The following is a 19,324-nucleotide window of genomic DNA, read 5'->3' on the forward strand; positions in this document are numbered from 1 at the left end:
CCACGGCATATGGGATCTTCCCAGCCCAGGGCTCGAACCCGTGTCCCCTGCACTGGAAGGCAGATTCTTAACCACTGCGCCACCAGGGAAGCCCTCTTTTGCCGTTCCTGATGTGAGCCTTTGTCTTACTTTTGTGACTCACAATTTGAGATTGGAACGTCAACATATTTTAGTTCATGTAGTAAAGTGCCAAGCTCTGTTTTTATAATCAACTTGGAAATAACAGCATATCGACCCTGTTGTTCCTGTAAGGGTGACCAACTCCTTTTGGTTTACCCAAGTTTTAAAATTGAAAGTCCCACACCCTGGAAACCCCCTCAGTCAAACTGGGACAGTTGGCCAACTCAGTTGCTGTAAAGGTGTGGTTCCTGTACTGAATGCTATGGGTACTTACACTTGGAATATACCTCGCACAGCTGCTATGCCAGGAGACATTGAACCAGTGACTGAAAGGATCATAACTTCTTTAAAAGCCCAGTTTATAAAATCTGTTCTCCTCTTAAGGTTATGGTCCTGTCTTTCAGGCACATTATTTATTTATTTTATTTTATTTTTTTGGCCACACCTCTCAGCATGCGGGATCTTACTTCCCCAACCAGGGATCGAACCCACGCCCTCTGCAGTGGAAGAGCGGATTCTTAACCACTGGACCTCCAGGGAAGACCCCAGGCACATTCTTTAAATGAGAGGGTAGGGCTTCCCTGGTGGCCCCTGGTGGCACAGTGGTTGAGAGTCCGCCTGCCGATGCAGGGGACACAGGTTCGTGCCCCGGTCCGGGAAGATCCCACCTGCCGCGGAGCCATGGCCGCTGAGCCTGCGCGTCTGGAGCCTGTGCTCCGCAACGGAGAGGCCACAGTGGTGAGAGGCCCGTGTACCGCAAGAAAAAAAAAAATGAGAGGGTAAATGAAATGTACTTGGGATAGGAGAAAATGCTACATGTGCACAAAAGGTTGCTATTTATTTCTCATAATGATACGTGTTCCATAACTATCCCATATTTTCGTACTTATCTTGGGTATAAGAGAAATATAGCAACTTGCTATGATGGGATAACCAGTATCAAAATACTTTAAATAGCCTATTAGGATTTTGTGGGGAGTACATTTCAGATAACTTTACACGCAGATAAGAGTCTTAACTTCCATGAATCAGCCCTCAGTGATTTGTTGTTCATTGGCACTGTTCATATTGTGAAGCTGCTGCACGGGAAAGAGTTGGTGGGGAGCTTAGCTGGGTGTCCAATGTCTTGAATCCCTCAGCATGACCTTGTTGGACCTTGCTCGCTGTCAGCAGACATTTCCTGGTAGAAACGATGTGCTATGGTAGTGTCCACAATGTGTCATTTTGTGACAGTGTTAAATTGTGCCCCATAAGAATCAGTGTTTCTGCTATAATATGACATATGTGTTCCTACATGTGTTTGGCAAACTACCACAGTAAAAATTGTAGTTTATGGGAAGAAATAGAGTAAGGGGCAGACCACTCAAATTGTATTCAACATACTATTTTAGTATGTTTGAGCTGCGCTAACAGAATACCGTAGACGGGGTGACTTATAAACAATAGAAATTTATTTCTCACAGTTCTTGAGGCTTGGAAGTCCAAGACCAAGGCACCAGGAGATCTAGTGCCTGGTGAGGACCCTCTTCCTCTTCTTGCTGTGTCCTCAACATGAAAGAAGGAGCAAGAGACCTCTCTGGGGTCTCTTATATAAGGGCACTAATCCCATTCACATGGGCTCCACCCTTATGAACTAATCTTCTCCCAAAGGTTCCACCTCAGAATACCATCACATTAGGTTTAGTTTTCAACATATGAATTTGAGGGGGGACATAAACATTCAGTCTGTAGGACATGGCACCCACAAGAGCAGGAAAAACACTAGTAAAAATACTAGCACAGTTTACAGGTGAAATAAGTTTGGTGGAAGGGTTGAGGCTACCGAATTTTGGCTGAAACAGCAAAATGTGCAGAGCTCTAGGAGAACCTTACAATAAACAATTCCAAGACAGAGCATCATGTGGCCGAACTAAGCCAAGATGAAATATGTGAGGTAAGTGGGCAGCATGTACAGTACTGCAGACCCCTTCAGCTTGCACACGACTGTGCTTATGTCTCATGCACATGGCTGCTGTGACTTAGTGGCTCAAAACTAACATTAGCATGAATTCTCTCATGTGAACCAACACGACTTCTGGTTTATGCTGACGCTGTTCTCTGTTTACCAATCATATGTGATCTAGTTTTCACTACAGAAAGTCATCTTAGCTTTGCAAATTTCTGCTGAATCTTAGCTTTGCAAATGTCTGTCTCATGGTTCATGAGACAGATTAAAGTTGTAGATGATCATATGTATTGAATTCAAAACCCTTAGCATGAAATTTTCTTGCGCTTCAACACTTTGGACAGTAATAGTAGACAATTTTTAATTTGAAAGAAAAAAATCCACCCAAAATGAAGTCACATCTGCTCTCAGATCTTTTAATTAAAGTCAGACATGAACCCTCCTGTTTCTCTGACTGCTAAATACTTAGAAGTGGTTTTATGAGATTTGTGTGTGTGTGTTTTAAGTTGTAAAAAATGCACACACTGCTGAGTTACATGACTTTGGTTTATTTAAATATAGTTTAGTAGGACTGTAATATATAAGGAAGGTGAAAGGGCAGAATTCTATTTAATTAACTTATACCCACTTGGGAACCAGTCAATTATAAAGGTATGCTGAGCAAATAAAGCTTCACATAAGAAATCCTTGAAAAAAATAAGCCACTTTGGTGAAGGCTTTCCTATTCTTAACTTTGTCATTAAAATTATTTCTATGAGCTATTTCAAACCTTAGATTATATGTGTGTATATGATATGTGTGATTTTTATATATTATGTATGATTATATATAAATGATTATATGTGTGATTGAATATATATATACATATGATTTTTTAAAAGATTAAAATATGTCTTGGTGGCTCTTAGAAGACCTAGATCAGTACTTTCCCTGCACACTTTTGGCCTTTATTGAGATAGGACATACTCCCAGGCTTGCCATCCTTTAATCTACATGTGGATTAAAATACGACCAGTGTTTCATATTTACATAAATCTGATTTAATAAACAGTCATACCATTAAAATAGAGGATTCTTTTCAATCACAGCTAATTATACATCATATAATGCCTGGTCTTTAACGAGGATTTCAATAAATGTTTGTTGATAACGATGATTATTAAAATGATATGTTAAGTTGGTCTCCTTGTATAAGAAATGCTTTGTTTTGAAATGTTAGACTTAAAGCTTTGCCTAAAAATTTTTAATTATGATCACCACTTTGGCAAGAAGCTTAAAATGTGCAGAGTCGCTGCAATTAGTGCATTGTGCACCCATATGGATGTTACCAAACAGCTTTCAATTTAAAGGATTTGGGCTATTTGAGTGATGGACCTTCTGTTAAGCTTAAAACAAAGCCCGACTATTTCTGCATTCATTTTAATTAATTAATATTCTCTTGCTGGTCTCAAAGTATTCTCTTCTGGGGGGGAGAAGCATGATTATCATAAATCAGAAATAAGTAACAGAAGTAGGTTTAACTAATTTTCTACTTCGTTCTGTTTCATCCCATTTCTCCCCACCCCCCGAGGAGCTTCAATGCAATGTCAGAACAACTGGAAAACACTGATTTCAGATGTTCTCAAAGAAAACCTATATTTCTAGCCAAATCATAACATAATTAAACTCACAGAAAAATGAAGAAATAAAGCCGTCCCCAGATTTTTGAAAATCATTATGAAGTTTAAAACGTATCATTTTCAGTCCAACATTCATGTCAAATCTACAGTATAAAATTTGATTATATATAGAAATGAGTATATGTGAGTATATGTGTCATATATGTATATATTTGTATATATACATGATATTTTTACTTCAGAGAGGTTTGTAGTTGCCTAGGTGCTTGGGGTTTAGCAATCTTATATGTGGACTTAATTTTCTAGCAAATTCTGCCTGAATATTGATTAGTATTTTAAGCAAACTCAAACTCACACAGTCTGGTAGTTCTTTTTTCCTGGATACTTTTAAGTGAAGTCTTATTAATATGATACTTGGGGAAAAGAAGCTTTCTGGACTTTTTCTTTCACCAACTCAGAATAAATTCTGTAAACGGTTATGTGTGTTAGTTAAGGCCCTGATTTTTAAACTATTTTCAAACATCTCCCCTGCAACCACTCTTTATACACCTTCAGAAAGACAGTCACTCCAGTGGCCACTGGAATCCTGACTACCTGAATACCCAATTTAGGACAACAATGAATGCTGATTTCAAAAGTAGACAGCTAAAATGAGCAGAATCTTCACCGAATTCTTAAGAATAAGATAAACATGAAGATTACAAAGCAGAATTGTAATTTACCAGAACACATGGGTAAAATAATTCATCCAATATGGGAGTGGAAAGGCATAAAATCATTAAGTCCACTCTAAAACACACCATAGCAGCAGGTCCTATTTTTTTTTCCTTTTCCAGCATTAAGGAAATTCATTCCCCCTAGCCACTAGATTTGGCACAGAGATACTCTAGTTTTTCCATATTGTCTGGATTTTTCATTTTTATTTCCTTTTTTTTTAAAGCATGTGATTAATTATACACCTGTCTTTAAATTCCTCCTTATATACCAGTCTTTTGGGTTCCACATTTGAAAAGAAGGAAATGTGGAGTTAATTTTATTCTAGGTTAGAAACAGATAAAAGCTAAAGGTGGTCAAATAATATACATTGTTTTTCTTGAAGAGAGGTTAACTATTTTATAATTCTATACTGTCTTTGCTACTGGGCGGTAGCTTTATTTACATCAAATTGCTTCCCTTTCTGTTAGGTTTACACAGAAGTCCCTCAAACAGAAATGAGCGGATTACCCAACACTACCCTATGTGTAGCTTCACATACATCCTGGTGAATATCCTGTTCACAATCTAGGCCATGAAAGAAAACCTACAGTTGTTTTAATTTGGAAGCAAAATAATCACTTCTCTCCAGTGAGGCTTAGAGAGAGAAAAAAAGGGGGGGGGGCCAGAGTCTTCCTGTAGAAAAAAGAATACTTTGTGGAGGGGCAGTGCTGCAGCAGGGTTAAAAAAGTAAAGAGTAAAACAAACACAAAACCTGAGAGTGGGTAAGTAGGCCAGCAGAAGAGAGACCATCTGATTACATGGAAGCACCCTGAGCTGGGGTACTGGGCTGTGTTGTCCCACTGGCGTGTAAACTGCGTGTGTTTGTGTATGTGTAAGGGTGTGTGTATGTGTACACATAGAGATTTAACAGGGAGCACAGAGGGAATTAGAAAGAGCCTGGCCCATTTTTAATTTGGGTCTGTTTGCTTGCATTTAGCACTTAAGGGCTTCTACATTCAGTTTGCTCAAAAGAGTGATGAAGCACTCCTTGCTTATGCCTCAAATCAGAAATGCATGAAGTGCAGCTGCAGAGATAATACATTTTCCCCAAAGGCTTTGGCTGAGCAAATTAGGTGTCAATGGGGTGCCTGCGCAGGCAGTACTCTCTCTAATTAGTCTCTTGAGCCTAGTTGGTGGCGGGTATGGGATGATCTAATCAATTGGTCTGTGTCTGATGGTTCGTGTAAAAATCCTACCAGGCAGACTCTCTCCCACAGGTCACCCACCTGCACAGCAGGGCTGCTCATTTTCATTTTTCATCTCCTCCATCACATGATGCTGACAGTTGGTTTTAAGAAAATTGAATCCAAAAAATATCTAGTTCATAGGGCACATGGGTCAGAACAAAGTTGCATTATGGGTACTAGCAATCCAATTAATTAATATTTATAGCTGAGAAGCTCTATGTAGATATTTCTGAATAAGGATTTTATCAATAAAAATCCAATTTCTTCTTTAAAACATTCATTTCTAGAGAAAGAACAGTGTAAAAACAGAAAGCAAGATATAAATGGCATCCATTAATCTTATGGTTTATATACCTAGGAGTTGACGTGCACATAGTTTATAATTTATATTGTTTCATTTGTATTGTGTGTGTGGTGCATTTTAATAATCAATTAAATGTAAGGAAGGATTTTGCTATTATACTTTGCTTCCCTATGAATGTTGTGTGCCCTCTCCTTCCACCTATATCCCCACCTGTTAAATGCATGATTACATTTAGATTTTAAAGAATTTTTCTAGCAGTAAACTCACCTACCTCATATGCAGTCCTTGAAAACTGAAACAGATGCTGATGCCACCCAAGGAGGAAGAAAGGACATCCCATGCTGCCGGTGAACAATATTAGGCAGGGTAGTGGGCACAGTTTGGGCTCAGCTGCTCACAGAGATGGGAAAGGGTCTAGCTCTCACCGGCATCTCCCTTCTTTTCGTATTATTGGCTCCTTTCATTAAATGTCTGAACCTAAACCTAAGTAATAGACATCTCATAATCACTCTGTTCACATTTTATTATCCAATTACTGTTATTTTGTATTATCCTTTATTATCCAACTCTGCTTATGCCCTGGGTTAGGTACATGATTCTCCTAGACATTACACCCAAAGAATCAGCGCAAAGGCAAGGACAAACACCAGGAATGACTAAAAGAAAGTCTTAAATCAACCCAATAGGAAAGTAACATGCTATGGTGATGGTGCGCACATATGGTTACATAAAATCAGATATATTGAAAATCAAATCAGTTTTTTCAAATAGAATGTCATGGAGTTAAAAAAAAAAATGTTTGACCTACAGGAAGGTGTTAATACCCACCTTTCTCAGCCTGTAGTGTATCTGTGGATGGCCACCTCTGTTCCCAGCACTGTGCTCTTTCAGCAAGAGCATAGGCACAGCATTTGCCCTTGGTCACCATGCCAGGAGGGAATAACATCTGAGAACATACTCCACTCCCAAGTTCTCAGATTCTACCTTTCCCCTTCCTGTTCATTCCACAACTGTCTACTGACTACCTGAGCTAGGTCTGGGCTATGCTCTAGGGACACAATGGCGAACAAAACCAAGATTAATCAAGAATATAATCACCTGCCACCCTACATGCTCCCTCACAGCAAACGCCCTCAGACCACAGGGACTACATGAAGTCTGTAGTTCAAAAAGGTCAGGCTTGGGTGCCAGGTCTGCATCCTACTGATTAAAGTGGTGGAGTGGAGGAGAGCCAGGCAATGACTAGTTCATTCGGGCGTGGCTGTAGGAACTCTGTGTCTAGGCAAGCAGATGTCAGGACAAACCCTGACTCCTGATTGGCCAGGGTGGGCAGGCTTCCTGGAAAAGCTGGCATCTCTTAGAAGAAAACAATAGGGGAAAATCTTCTTAACTTTGTGACACAAAACCCACAAGAAACAAAAGAAAAATATGGATAAATTGGACGTCATCAAAATTAAAATTATGCATCAAAGGACACTATCAATACGGTGAAAAGGCAGCCCACAGAATAGGAGTAAATATTTGCAAATCAAGGGATTAATATCCAAAATATATTTTAAAAAAAAACTCCTACAACTCAACAACAGACAATCCAATTTAAAACTGGGCGAAGGACTTGGATAGGTATTTCTTCGAGTAAATATACAAATGGCCAACAAGCTCAAACATCACTAATTATTAGGAGAATGTGAATCAAAATCACAGTGCCATACCAGTTCATACCCACTAGGCTATCTATGATCAAGAAAAAACAAAAACAAAAAAACAGAAAATAACAAACGTTTGCAAAGGTGTAGAGAAATTAGAACATTTGTATATTGCTGGGGGGATTATAAAATGGTGCAGCCACTGTGGAAAATGGATTGCCAGTTTCCTCAGAAAATTAAACAGAATCACCATATGACCCAGCAATTCCACTACCAAGTGTTACCCAAAAGAATTGAAAACAGGTACTCAGACAAATATTTGTACATTAATGTTCATAGCAGCACTATTCACAATAGCCAAAAGGTGAAAATAACCCAAATATACATCAACTCATGAATGGATATTTCATACACAGAGACAAGAAAGCAGATTCACTGTTGCCAAGGAGCCTGGAGCAAGAGAAGAATGAGAATGAAGCATATAAGATATGTAAATAAAGAATATAAGGTCTCCTTTGGGGATGACAGAAATGTTTTGGAATTAGACAGAAGTGATGGTTGCACAACACTGTGAATGCACTAAATGCCAGTTAATTATATGCTTTAAAATGGTTAATTTTATATGAATTTAGCCTCAATTTTTTAAAAAAGGGTGGAAGGTTAACCTTCCAAAAATCATCATAGTAAGTGGGGGAAATGAGTTAAGAGGGTGGAGAGGATGCTGTTTTAATGGTTCTTAACTGTAAGATTGGAACTTGTTGCTCCCTTGGTCAAGGTAGTGCCATTCAGGGGTGATGTGCTTGGTACCCTAGCCTGCAAGGGCAGCAGTAGGGCAACTGCACTGCAAAGTCTTGACAAAAGACCACTGTTCCCTGTCTGCCAGAGAAGATGCCTGTGTGGCAGTGTGGAAGGGGACAAGCAGGCCTGACCAGGCCTCAGTGACCTCAAGCTTCTAAACTGAGATAATGAGTTGGTTCTGGGATTCAGTGGAGCTGATGGATCGAATCTCTGGGCTGTGCGACTTGACCCTGACAGTGTTTCTTTTCACCCTTCCTGGCAAGACATTATTTTCCCATCCTAGAAACTCAATGAAAATGCTTAAGGGCCAAAAAAGAAACGGAGAGAGAAGCAGAGTGAACATTCCTTCTTTCTTCTTGAACCGTTCACATGGAAGTAGTTACCGAATTTAAGCAGGCATCATCGGAAATGCAGTTGTATGCAGGATGTTGGGAAGAGGTTGGCAATTCAGGTCACGTGGGCCAATTTTCATTCTGCTGAAACTCGGTCTGATAATCGGCACTGTGGAATGATATACAGCTGGATTTTTTTAAAAACATGTATGTGATCCGTTTTTCTATTTCATGTTCATAAAAATGAACACGATACATCCTTTTAATGGTCTGTATGATGCTACAGGCATTTAATTAAGACCAGTATTAGTGCTAATGATTTGGGGAAGGAAATTTGCTGAATTTCTTTTTCTCTAAATAATCCAAGAGGAGGTTAGACCATTTAAATTCATGGAGTTAAATTATTTTAACAGTAGAAAATGCAATCAGAGCATTTGTTTATCGTATTATAAGGACTGTTTTGGTTAAGGAGACTGCTCTGCTTCCAACATGTGTGCTCGAGGCCACTGTGGAAAGAATGGATAGGCTCACTTTGGCCTGACCAATTCTGATGTCTCATGTAATTTAGGAAAAATGAATGATGTAAGGTTTTTCTGGTTGTTTTGTTTTTAACATATAACAATTTTCTCTTTTCCTCCTTCCAGGATTAAGTTGTCATCATTCTGGGAAGGAAAAAAAACCATTAATGAAGTGGCCAATAATACGAAGGGAATCACGGATCAGTCTCCTTTCACTCCCTGTGGTGGATTTCACTTACAAGAAAATTGAAGCTGGCAAGACCTGTTTTCTCTGCAATTTATTTAAAACCTTGCACGCATTTGGATACCTTGTGATTTCCAAGAACTATGTGAAGATTAAGTTTTGCTTACTGATACATGGCATGTATTCTTCTCAGTCTTTTGTGTTTGATTTTTTTTGATTTCCCTCTGCACCACGGCGTCTCTGTAAAGGTTTTTATGCTTTCACCAGCCATGTCTTAAATACATTAAGACAACACACTCAGTGTTCACACTTCTTCAGTAATGTCTGTACTTGAAAGCCACATAGTGGCATAAAACAATGTGTGTTTTCTTTGAGGGCAATGCACATTTTGCAACCACCAGGAAGGAAAACTATAGGTAAAAAAACACCCATGTTCTCTGACTAACTTGACACCTTGGTCCCTGGCCATGGGACCCCACTTGTCTCTTTAAGGACATTGGCAAATGTGTGTTTTTGTTCTGTTTTTTTTCTTGGAAATAACTGCACACTTATATAGGATATCAGAATCTGCTTAGCATTTTCAAGCCACATAGCATGACTGTTCTCCGAGCAGGTTGGAAGTGAAGAAACAAATATGAAGCATTAAGAACAAAGACAGGGATAAATCACTTCCTTTTGAACCTCTAGAAATTGAGGTAGCTTTTTAAATGCTTTCTGGGTCTTGTCAACATCTTATTTTTTTCCATCCACTTTGTTACGCTTTGTGAGTATTTTCTAAATGGTGAAAAGAGTGAGGAACAGAATGTTTGTTTAAAGCACGGGTGCAAAAGAATTGTATCTGCTAGATGAGCCCTGAATGCTGTCTTTACTAGTCAACATTTAAAAAGCAAATTACAGAGCTATCCAGAGTTTGAAATTTGCTCATTTACACCAAAACACCTTTGAACTACATTTTTCTAAACATTCCAGGCTAATTGGAAGGCATCATTGGGTACCCTAACTTTAAGCAGTCTCCAGGAATAACTGTTCGGATGCAGGTTTTAGAAACAAGGCAGGAGTCTTGCTTTAAAGATGGAAAAGGGAAAAAGGAAAGGCCCGGCTTCCCTTGTTTAGGAGAGACCTTGGAGGATGAAGGCGAGTATGTGACGTGGAGGGGAAGGTGGATTGGGCATGCGCGTGCTTTGATCCAGAGGGAGAGCTGCCTGGCGCAGGCCTGTTCCCGGTGGGGCAGGCCTCACTGCAGACCCCAAATAACACTGGGGCAGCTAGGAAACTTCATCTCGAGCATGAAACCTAGCTCCTGAGGACACCAGTTCTTATGGAAATACCTTCGTGTACATTGTTTTACATTTCCTAGTAGAGAGGAGGAGAGGCTGAGAACTTGAAACGTGTCGCACTTTCTAGGATCAAGAGTAGGAATTATGAGCCAGTTTGACAAAAACTTTCCCTGAGAGTCAGGTGAAGGAAAAGCTTTTCTATAGTCACCCAGTATACCTAGGAAATTGGACCCAGAATTTCTAAACATTAAAACAGTACTTCCCCTGGAGTGGGGTGTGAGTATAGATGTCAGGTCACAATCCATCTTGTCCAAAGTAGTATTCATTGTAAGCTTCTAAGTGCTAAGCGAGGAATTATTTACTGATTGATTTTAAAGAGTGGAAAAGTTATCCAAGGCCAGAATGCTTACTGTTCACTACCTAGAAATACTTCCCATTCTCCTTTCATACATTCCAACTCTTTGGCAGTCTTTAGAGGTATTTTGATTTAACATGTATTTACATTAGGATTTCTTAAAGTAAATGTGGAGAGAAAACTTTACGTGCAATCAAAAAACGGCCTTTCCTGTGATTTATTTTGAATTATTCATTTGGGGGAGAGGCATAACTTTTGTACTTAATGAAGTTTAAACCAAGGGCTGATGATGATTCAGTCTTGCTATGTAATAAGCTTTCTAACTTGAAATTTTGAAAATATTTAATGTTTAAAGACTTCAATTAGAAATGTTAGAGTTATTCAGAGATATATGCCCCTGTCATTGGCAGCTTCTCTTGGGAAATGAAACGTAATACTTCTCAGTGGGGGGGGGGGGAATATGTTTTATTACAGAGACATATGTCTCAGAAGGGTCTCATTTAGGAGGTTTTAGGTTCCCCATGCTTGCCATTGGTGCAGAACATCAAAGTTTACTTTGTCTGTCTCTTTCCTCTCCCATTTGCGAACACCTTCTTCTTTTTTTTTCCCTCCTCTCGCTGAGGACAGCCATGAAAATCACTACAGACTGTGTTCATGAACAGATTTACTATTCTATTGAGAAAGCACTGGAATGTTTTGTGAGATTATTTTTATATGAAGGAGTAGCTTGAATTCAAACAGCTGGAATAGTTAGAACACGTTAGCATGGTAGCTGTATCCGTGTGACGTCACTGCACACACAGTATTTTGAAAGGCAACTTGGGACTTCATGTCCATTTTCTTAAAGGAAGAGTTCGGTTGACTTAAAAATAAATACAAGATACATAGGACATGAAAAAAAAATGTTTGCAGTGCTCAGATAAAAAAAACGGGGGCATAAGGCGGGAGTGGCTGTCCGTCCCCTGACACAAGGATGAGAAGCTATTTCTACCTCCCAAGGGTGACGAGAAGAGTTTCCAGAGGAGCCTCCAGGCTTGTGGAGAAAGCAAGGTCTCTTGGTATCCTTTCCTCAGTGTGTACATGATAGCCAGTGTAATCAATACCCTAGGTAATGCGTCTATACAAGATAATCATCTGTGAATATTACTGGTTTTGTAATCTTTGTTATATAAGAGGATGTTTAGGCTGTACATACTGGGGTAGATTATTGCCTGCCCCTATACATAGGAATATGCTGCATAATTGCATATAACTCCCATCTCCCTTACCAGCTTGTAGGCAGAGGAAACCATATAAGTTACTGCCTTGCAATTTTCTCATACACCAAAAACCAAACCAAACAAAATTCAAATAAAATAAGCAATCTCCTATTCTCATTCCCTTCCTACAGCAGCATATTTTAGAGGCACATACAAAATCTACATTCTCTCTAGTTGGGAGTGGATTTAAAAAATTTTTCTTTTATCTTTTTTTTGTATGATACACTGAGATGTGTACTTTCTAACAGGGGGTTGGTACCTAAGAAATGAGCTAGCATTATTCAGAAAATTATTATACTTCAAAATGACACATAGTAAGGAGAATGGAATAATACATGTTGCATATTTGTTACCAATTGTAATTTGTCTGTATTATGAAAGACGTAATGGTTTGTCAGCTGTCACTGTCGTTTTCTTGTAACATGATATGGAATAAAGTATAGCAGAATCTCTGTACATTTTCTTGTTACATCTTCTTGGTGGGTACCAAATAACACCATATACTCCATCAAAGAAACACTGTCTTAAAAACTCTTAGACACAACCATTCTTAAAGAATGCAAACAAGAGGGGCTTACCTGGTGGCGCAGTGGTTGAGAGTCCTCCTGCCGATGCAGGGGACACGGGTTCGTGCCCTGGTCTGGGAAGATCCCACATGCCGCGGAGCGGCTGGGCCCGTGAGCCGTGGCCGCTGAGCCTGCGCGTCCGGAGCCTGTTGCTCTGCAACGGGAGAGGCCACAACAGTGAGAGGCCCGTATACCGCAAAAAAAAAAAAAAAAAAAGAATGCAAACAAGAGACGAAACACACAATGCTCTTGGATGTGGGAAGGAGTGAGTTAGCTGGCATGTTCCAGAAATTTGTTAAACCCTCCCTTTGCTTGATTTGCTATGCCGAATGCAGGTAAAGGACTAGAGGTTGTGCAAAACAAATCTTGTGAGCTCCAAGATCTTCACAATTCCCCCAGCTCCTTACTGACATTCACCACATGTTCTGTGCATTGGAGCCAATCTGGTTTTGTTTAATGACAATCTTACTAGTATCTTTTATTGCCTCTTCCTTTTTTTTTTTTTTTTTTTTTTGCACATATACTAAGATGAGGTGAGTAGGTTACCCTCCATTGAACACAAATCAAAGCCTGAGCACGCTGACATTCTGCCAGAAGCGTTAGTGTTCTCGGAGCTGAGCACATTTCCCTGAACATGGCCTAGTGGGCGCCTGCACCTGACCCAGCACTGCTGGGAGCCGCGCTGGGATGGACAGTGCCACTTGGGGAGGCCAGTTTCATTTCTATCATCACCTCTTCTTGTTGGATCTGTCAGCTTCATAACCCCAAACAAAGCCCCATCAATGGATAATAAAGTTCATACCAGATACAGTCATCAACTTCTAGATATGCTATTTGGTGATTTTAAAATGTTTCTCCTTGAAGGTAAAAATCAAAATTCATATCTCATGTTAAGAAGACCTACGACCCCCTGCACAGACCCTCACCCCAGCAGCACCCACCTCAGGTTTCCCTTCCCTTGCTCCTTTCCTATAACCTCTGTGATTTCCTAGTTTGGAAGCCCTCACAAGCTGACACTCACAGAACCGAATGTAAGTGTTCTCAGTTGATGTATATTGCATTCCACAAAAGCTCGTGAGAGCCACCGCATCTCCAGCCTCCACCAGCCCCTGCTGTCTCCCCTAAAGCAGCAAGTCACCTATGCCAAAGGCACGTGCACTTCCACACAGCCCTGCCACCACCAGTGGATTCTGAGATAGGAGATGGCGTAGAGGCAGACGTCGTGGTAGCCAAGGTAGAGATAACAGGCACATTTCTTAAATGGGAGCCACAAGTGACCCTGGAAACTGATTAGAACTAGAAAGATGTCAAAAGCATAACTTGCTCCTTGGAGCTGTTTCAAGGGAGCAAAATGTATGCCATCGTCCCACTTCAGTGACAGTAGCGCAGATGCCCATTGCTGACATCATTTCCAGCAGCCTCGGCGGTGGGCTTGACCGCACCCCTGGGTTGATTTAATCCCACTAGCTCTTGAGAAAAGAGAGGAGGTGGAGGGCTGGTATCTACCAGAGGCCAAAGAAATAGCTTGAAGAAATAGTTCTAACTTTTTTAATGTGGAAGTAGAGATGACAGTCAACTCTCAGCTCCATAATTGCCCAGGGTTGCCTTGCTCTTTTTCAGCAGGGCCGTTGTTCCAGCTCTGCCAGGTTGGAGCATGTGGTGTGTGCTCGCAGAGGCAAGCAGTTAGAGTCAGGAGGGCGGTACTCCCAGCCTTGCCATTGGCCCCCAGAGGAAAGAGAAACCAGAGGGGAAGGTGTCGGAGCAACCCGGTGCCACTAGGTTAACGCGTACCGTCGCTGAAGAATGGCGGGCATTGTAAAGCTCCGCCATGAGGACCCCGCCGTGGCCCAGCAGCCTGCTGCTACCAGTGGGTGGTGGCGTTATGGGCATTAGCTTTGAGAAGCTTATACAGCAGAGGGGGCTAGGATAAAGGACACAAATCAGGAGAAAACTGACAAGATTAAAAAAAAAATCCAAGGCTTCGTATTTACTGTTCATCCCCCATGCTCTCGGTGTGCTATATTGTCTGCGTTGAGTCATGCTGAGAGAGAGCCAGGCACAATAATAGCTCGGAGCAGCCTTGCAGCCCCAGAGCCAGCCTCTGCCAATGGTGCTGACTGTGCCGGTGGAGAATGGGATTCTGATAGAGTCGTCTTTTTTCTCCTTCCCTGTGAGACCACCAATAATTACGGAGGGCATGCTGCAAAGATGGGGTAAGGGTTCCCAGTTGGAGTGTATCCTGAGAAGTGACCCAGCGGGGGTCCTGGCGAAGGTGTGCCTGCCTGACAGATGCAGACAATGCTGGGGACATCCAGGGACATATGTTTGAAGCAGCGGTTCAAGGATTTAGGTTCAAATGCAACTTAGCTTATACATCCTACTACAGTGTGAAACAATGACTCTCTTCCCTCTCGCCATCTTCAAACAAATCGAATAACTGGGTACCTTGCGGATCCCTGGGGCAAGCAGGCACAAGTCCCTTATTCTGCCCAACATGGGGGAAATCCAAACCCTCTGGTATCCAATCCCCTTAGCCCAGCAGCTAGCAGCCCCGGCTCTCATTAGAATCATGGGGAAGTTTTGAAAACACCTCCACCCCAGACCAATTCCTTCGAGAAATACTGAGGGTGGGTCCCTGGCACCGGTCTGTTTGGGAGCTCAACAGGTGTTTCTCTCATGCACCTCGCGTGAGAACTGCTAGCCTCTTGCCTTCCTCCTGTCTGTCTGCTCCTCCAGGGAGCAGGCACGCAAACTTGCTGTAAGAGCCAGATAGTAAATAGATCCAGCTTTCTGAGCCATACAGTCTCTGTCAAAACGACCCACTCTACTGTCAGAGTGTGAAAGCAGCCATGCCCAATATATAAATGAATGAGCATGGCTGTGTTCCAATTAAACAACTTCTGGGGCACCGAAGCTTGAATTTCATAATTTTCACAGGTCATGAAATATTTTGCTCTTGATTTTTAAAAGCTATTTTAAAAGTAAAACCTATTTGTAGCTCGCAGCCTGTATAAAAACGGGCAGTGGGCAGGGATTTGCCCGGGGGCTGTTGTTTGCTTACCTTGGCTTAGAATGCGCCCTGGTAATGGGGTTAGGCCAGGACCACCCCTGAGAGTTGCCAGGCCCAGGACAGAGCCAAAATGGAAGCCCATGTACCACATAGCTAAATATTTCAAACTATAAATCCAGCTGACAAAATGTTAAATAAATTCTATTATTTTACCTTGACAAATATGTCTTCATAATGACCTAGAAAAGCCAGGGTTGCACTTAGAATTCTCAGACTCCTCTAAGTTCACCAAAACTTGGCGGCGTGTAGCATACATATGTGTGGGCACCCTGCCCTGCCCTCCGCATCCACACTCTGTCCGTACCTGTGGCAAACAGCCCCTCCTTGGCCAGCCCGCGGGTATCAGCTGCATACACTTATGGAGGGGGTTTTTGGGGAAGACTCCAATTGCAGAGAGGATTCCAGGGTCCCAGGCATCTGGAGACTATGAATAGAAGTGGGGGAGATTGGCTCCTGTTGGGCATGGCACCATGGATTCCTCATTCTCTGGAGGAGGGCTATGCCTGCTGAGGATCAGAGCCAGGCCCTTTAAACATGGGAACCAAAAGAGAGCTCCCTCTTGCCTGGGTCTAAGGGCACTGCCGGTGGGCAATAGGAGGCTGAGAATTAGCCACTGTGAGTTTTCAGGTCCATGGGGCATTTCATCTGCCCACTCTACTCTGATCCTGTGGAAGCAGACATCGTAAGGGGAAGGGCAAAAAATTGTTTCAGCACATCTCTTGGAATTAAAGGATCTGCCTCCTGTTAGTCATGTGCTGGAACTAGCTGATACCAGGCCACCAGAACCAACTGTATACCTAGGAATTTTGTGAGCCAGTTCTTAAATCGTTAATAACTTGAAATCAGATGGGAGTATTTACACCACAGAAATTGGCAAACTCTACATATCAGGGGTTTTTTTTTTCCTTTGTGGTTTTGATTTTGGTTTTGGTTTGGGGTTTGTTTTGTTTTGTTTTTTGTTGCTGTTTTTTGTTTTGTTTTTGAAAGAGAGCCTGTTTTCCAGCACAGCATTGCTTCTTGACCTCTTTCTCCCCAGGCTCATCCCGTACCTCTCCACGCACAAGTCCTAAACTTCCCATTGATCCCTGGATATCCCAGACCTCTACGTGCCCCTGTTCTTTTGCACACACTGTTCCATCTGATTGGAATGCCCTTTCCCATTTTTCGAGCAAACAAGTTCCCATTAATCCTTTTAAAGCCCTGTTCCAAAACTATCTCTGTTGCCAAACATCCCAGAATTCCCCCTCAAAACAGTTTCTCCTTCTTCCATGTTCCCACATCACTTTGGAAATAGTAACAATACAGGCCTTTTTACAATCTCTATCTCCTCAAGCCTGAAAATGGTGACCGAGGCGTTTAACAGTGGGTTTTTTTAGATAAATCGATGATTAAAGGATAAATACAGATTAAACAAGTGAGATTGAATACAGTTTACCATCCTAAGAAAGGGTTTAGAAGCCTGCAAACAATGTGAATATACTACACGTATACTGAATGCTATGACATGCAATTATATACAAGGTATGGCCTGGCTCTATGGGAGAAAGGGAAACCACAGAGGAAAAGATCTCCTCAAGGAGTTCACTGAAGCAGTTCCTACACTTGGCTGACTACCAAAATCACCTGGGGAGCTTTCTGAACATTTCTCCTGAATCGCAGCCACAGGGGTGGCAGTCAAGGTGTGTGTACTTTTTTTTTTTTTTTTTTCGGTACACGGGCCTCTCACTGTTGTGGCCTCTACCGTTGCGGAGTACAGGCTCTGGACACGCAGGCTCAGCAGCCATGGCTCACGGGCCCAGCCGCTCCGCGGCATGTGGGAATCTTCCCAGACCGGGGCATGAACCCATCTCCCCTGCATCGGCAGGAAGACTCTCAACCACTGCGCCACCAGGGAAGCCCCAGGTATGTGTACTTTTAAAAATCTCCTGAAGTGATTCTGACGGTCATCCACGGTGATGATCGCTCTAGGGAAGTTTAGATGCATAACCTCTTAACCAGTCTATTTTCCTCCCTCTCAAGTCTCCCCTCTACCCTCTGCTCCACTTGGTCGGGCAGAGGATTTGTTGGGAAGCCTGGGGTCATGCCCCACCTTCTGAGCCCACACTAGAGAATAGGCAAGAGGCAGCTGTTTGCATGGGGTAGAAACAGAGCTTGGATGTGTGTGTCTCCCATATCCCCACAATGCAGAGACGATCTGGGATGGGAAGGGACGGGGCCTCTGTTTGCTATCTTGGGCACAAGTGTGCTGAAGTGGACATCGGGGCGATATTTGGGGGAAATCCCAGGGTGAACTAGATCAGAACGTCCAAACGATATTAGCAAAGCCAGAGCACCATGTTATTAGGGACTCGTCTTGAAGCTTAGTGTCAAATGAAGTCAAGACCTGGAGTCAAGTGAAAGTAGCAAACCAGGGAAGAGGAGAGAAAAGTGAGACACAGAGTGGCCCAGACAAAGCCTGCAGATGTCGACCAACACTGACAGCTAAGTTTGCACAGCATCCTGGGTTACCATCTTGCTGAAAAACTCCAGAGATTCCCATTAACACAGAATAAAACATGACTGGTGACCCCTTGTTCTGATTATCTTTGCTGCTTAAGAAATCACCGGAAAATTTAGTGTCTTAAAAAGCAATCGTCATTGATTATCTCATAATTCTATGGGTCAGGAGCTCAGGAGCAGTTCAGCTGGGTGGTTCCAGCTTGAGGTTCTCACGAGACTACAGTCAGATGGTGGCTTAGCTGGGGTCACGTTTAAGGCTCATCACTCACGTAGCAGATGCCAGAGCTGGGAAGACCCAGAGAGCTGGGAGCTAAAAGAGCTAGAGCAGAGCACCTCAGTTAATATGGTGGCTCAGGGCTCCAAAGCACATGCACCAGGAGAATAAGAGAACCAGGTAGAAGGTGTATTGCTTGTTATGGCCTTGCATTCCATTTGTTAGAAGTGAGTCATGAAGGCCAGCCTATATTTAAAGGGAGGAGAATTAGACTCCACCTTTTGGTGGAAAGAATGTCAAAAAATTGTGGGATATGTTTTAAAACCACAACAATCTGCCTGCTTACCATAAGTTATATATATTGATCCCGATCCCACATGCAAAATACACTCACCCGCTCCTTGAACTCCCAAATATCTCATCTGGACAGCATCCATCTCACACTCAAGGTCCAGTATCCCATCATCCAAATCAGGTTCAGGTGCTGCAGACGAGGCTCTGTAGGTACAGATTCACAATTAAAGCTTCCTGAGTATAGTTCTTGATCTGAAGATGTGTGAACTAAAATGACAAGTTATTTGCTCCCCGCATCCAACATACTTTGGTGGGATAGGCATAGGATAGCCACTACAGACATTTCTGAATCTGTAACAATCAGGTAATCAGTCTGCAGCA

The 19,324-nt window shown here is 42.0% G+C and overlaps 2 protein-coding genes across 15 annotated transcripts in view; one reads left to right on the forward strand and one right to left on the reverse strand.

Moving 5' to 3' along the window:
- The window catches only part of CDK14 (cyclin dependent kinase 14), a 716,216-nt gene extending 703,460 nt beyond the window's left edge, over positions 1 to 12,756 (forward strand). For all 9 annotated transcript variants that reach the window (XM_070046334.1, XM_070046337.1, XM_070046335.1 and 6 more), the window contains one exon: positions 9,352 to 12,756. The gene's annotated coding sequence lies outside the window, so the exon portion shown is untranslated. The remainder of the gene's footprint in view (positions 1 to 9,351) is intronic.
- MTERF1 (mitochondrial transcription termination factor 1) overlaps positions 1 to 19,324 on the reverse strand; it is a 606,108-nt gene that overhangs the window by 47,775 nt on the left and 539,009 nt on the right. For 5 of the 6 annotated variants that reach the window (XR_009565070.1, XR_009565067.1, XR_009565069.1 and 2 more), the window contains 2 exons: positions 19,044 to 19,147; positions 12,879 to 13,020 (listed from right to left, as the gene is read on the reverse strand). The gene's annotated coding sequence lies outside the window, so the exon portion shown is untranslated. Of the gene's footprint in view, positions 1 to 6,203; positions 8,877 to 12,878; positions 13,021 to 19,043; positions 19,148 to 19,324 lie in introns of those variants that run through there. The other variant, XR_009565071.1, reaches the window with a different exon arrangement.

Source organism: Globicephala melas, chromosome 9 (genome assembly GCF_963455315.2).
Source record: "Globicephala melas chromosome 9, mGloMel1.2, whole genome shotgun sequence".
In the NCBI taxonomy this organism is placed as follows: domain Eukaryota; kingdom Metazoa; phylum Chordata; class Mammalia; order Artiodactyla; family Delphinidae; genus Globicephala; species Globicephala melas.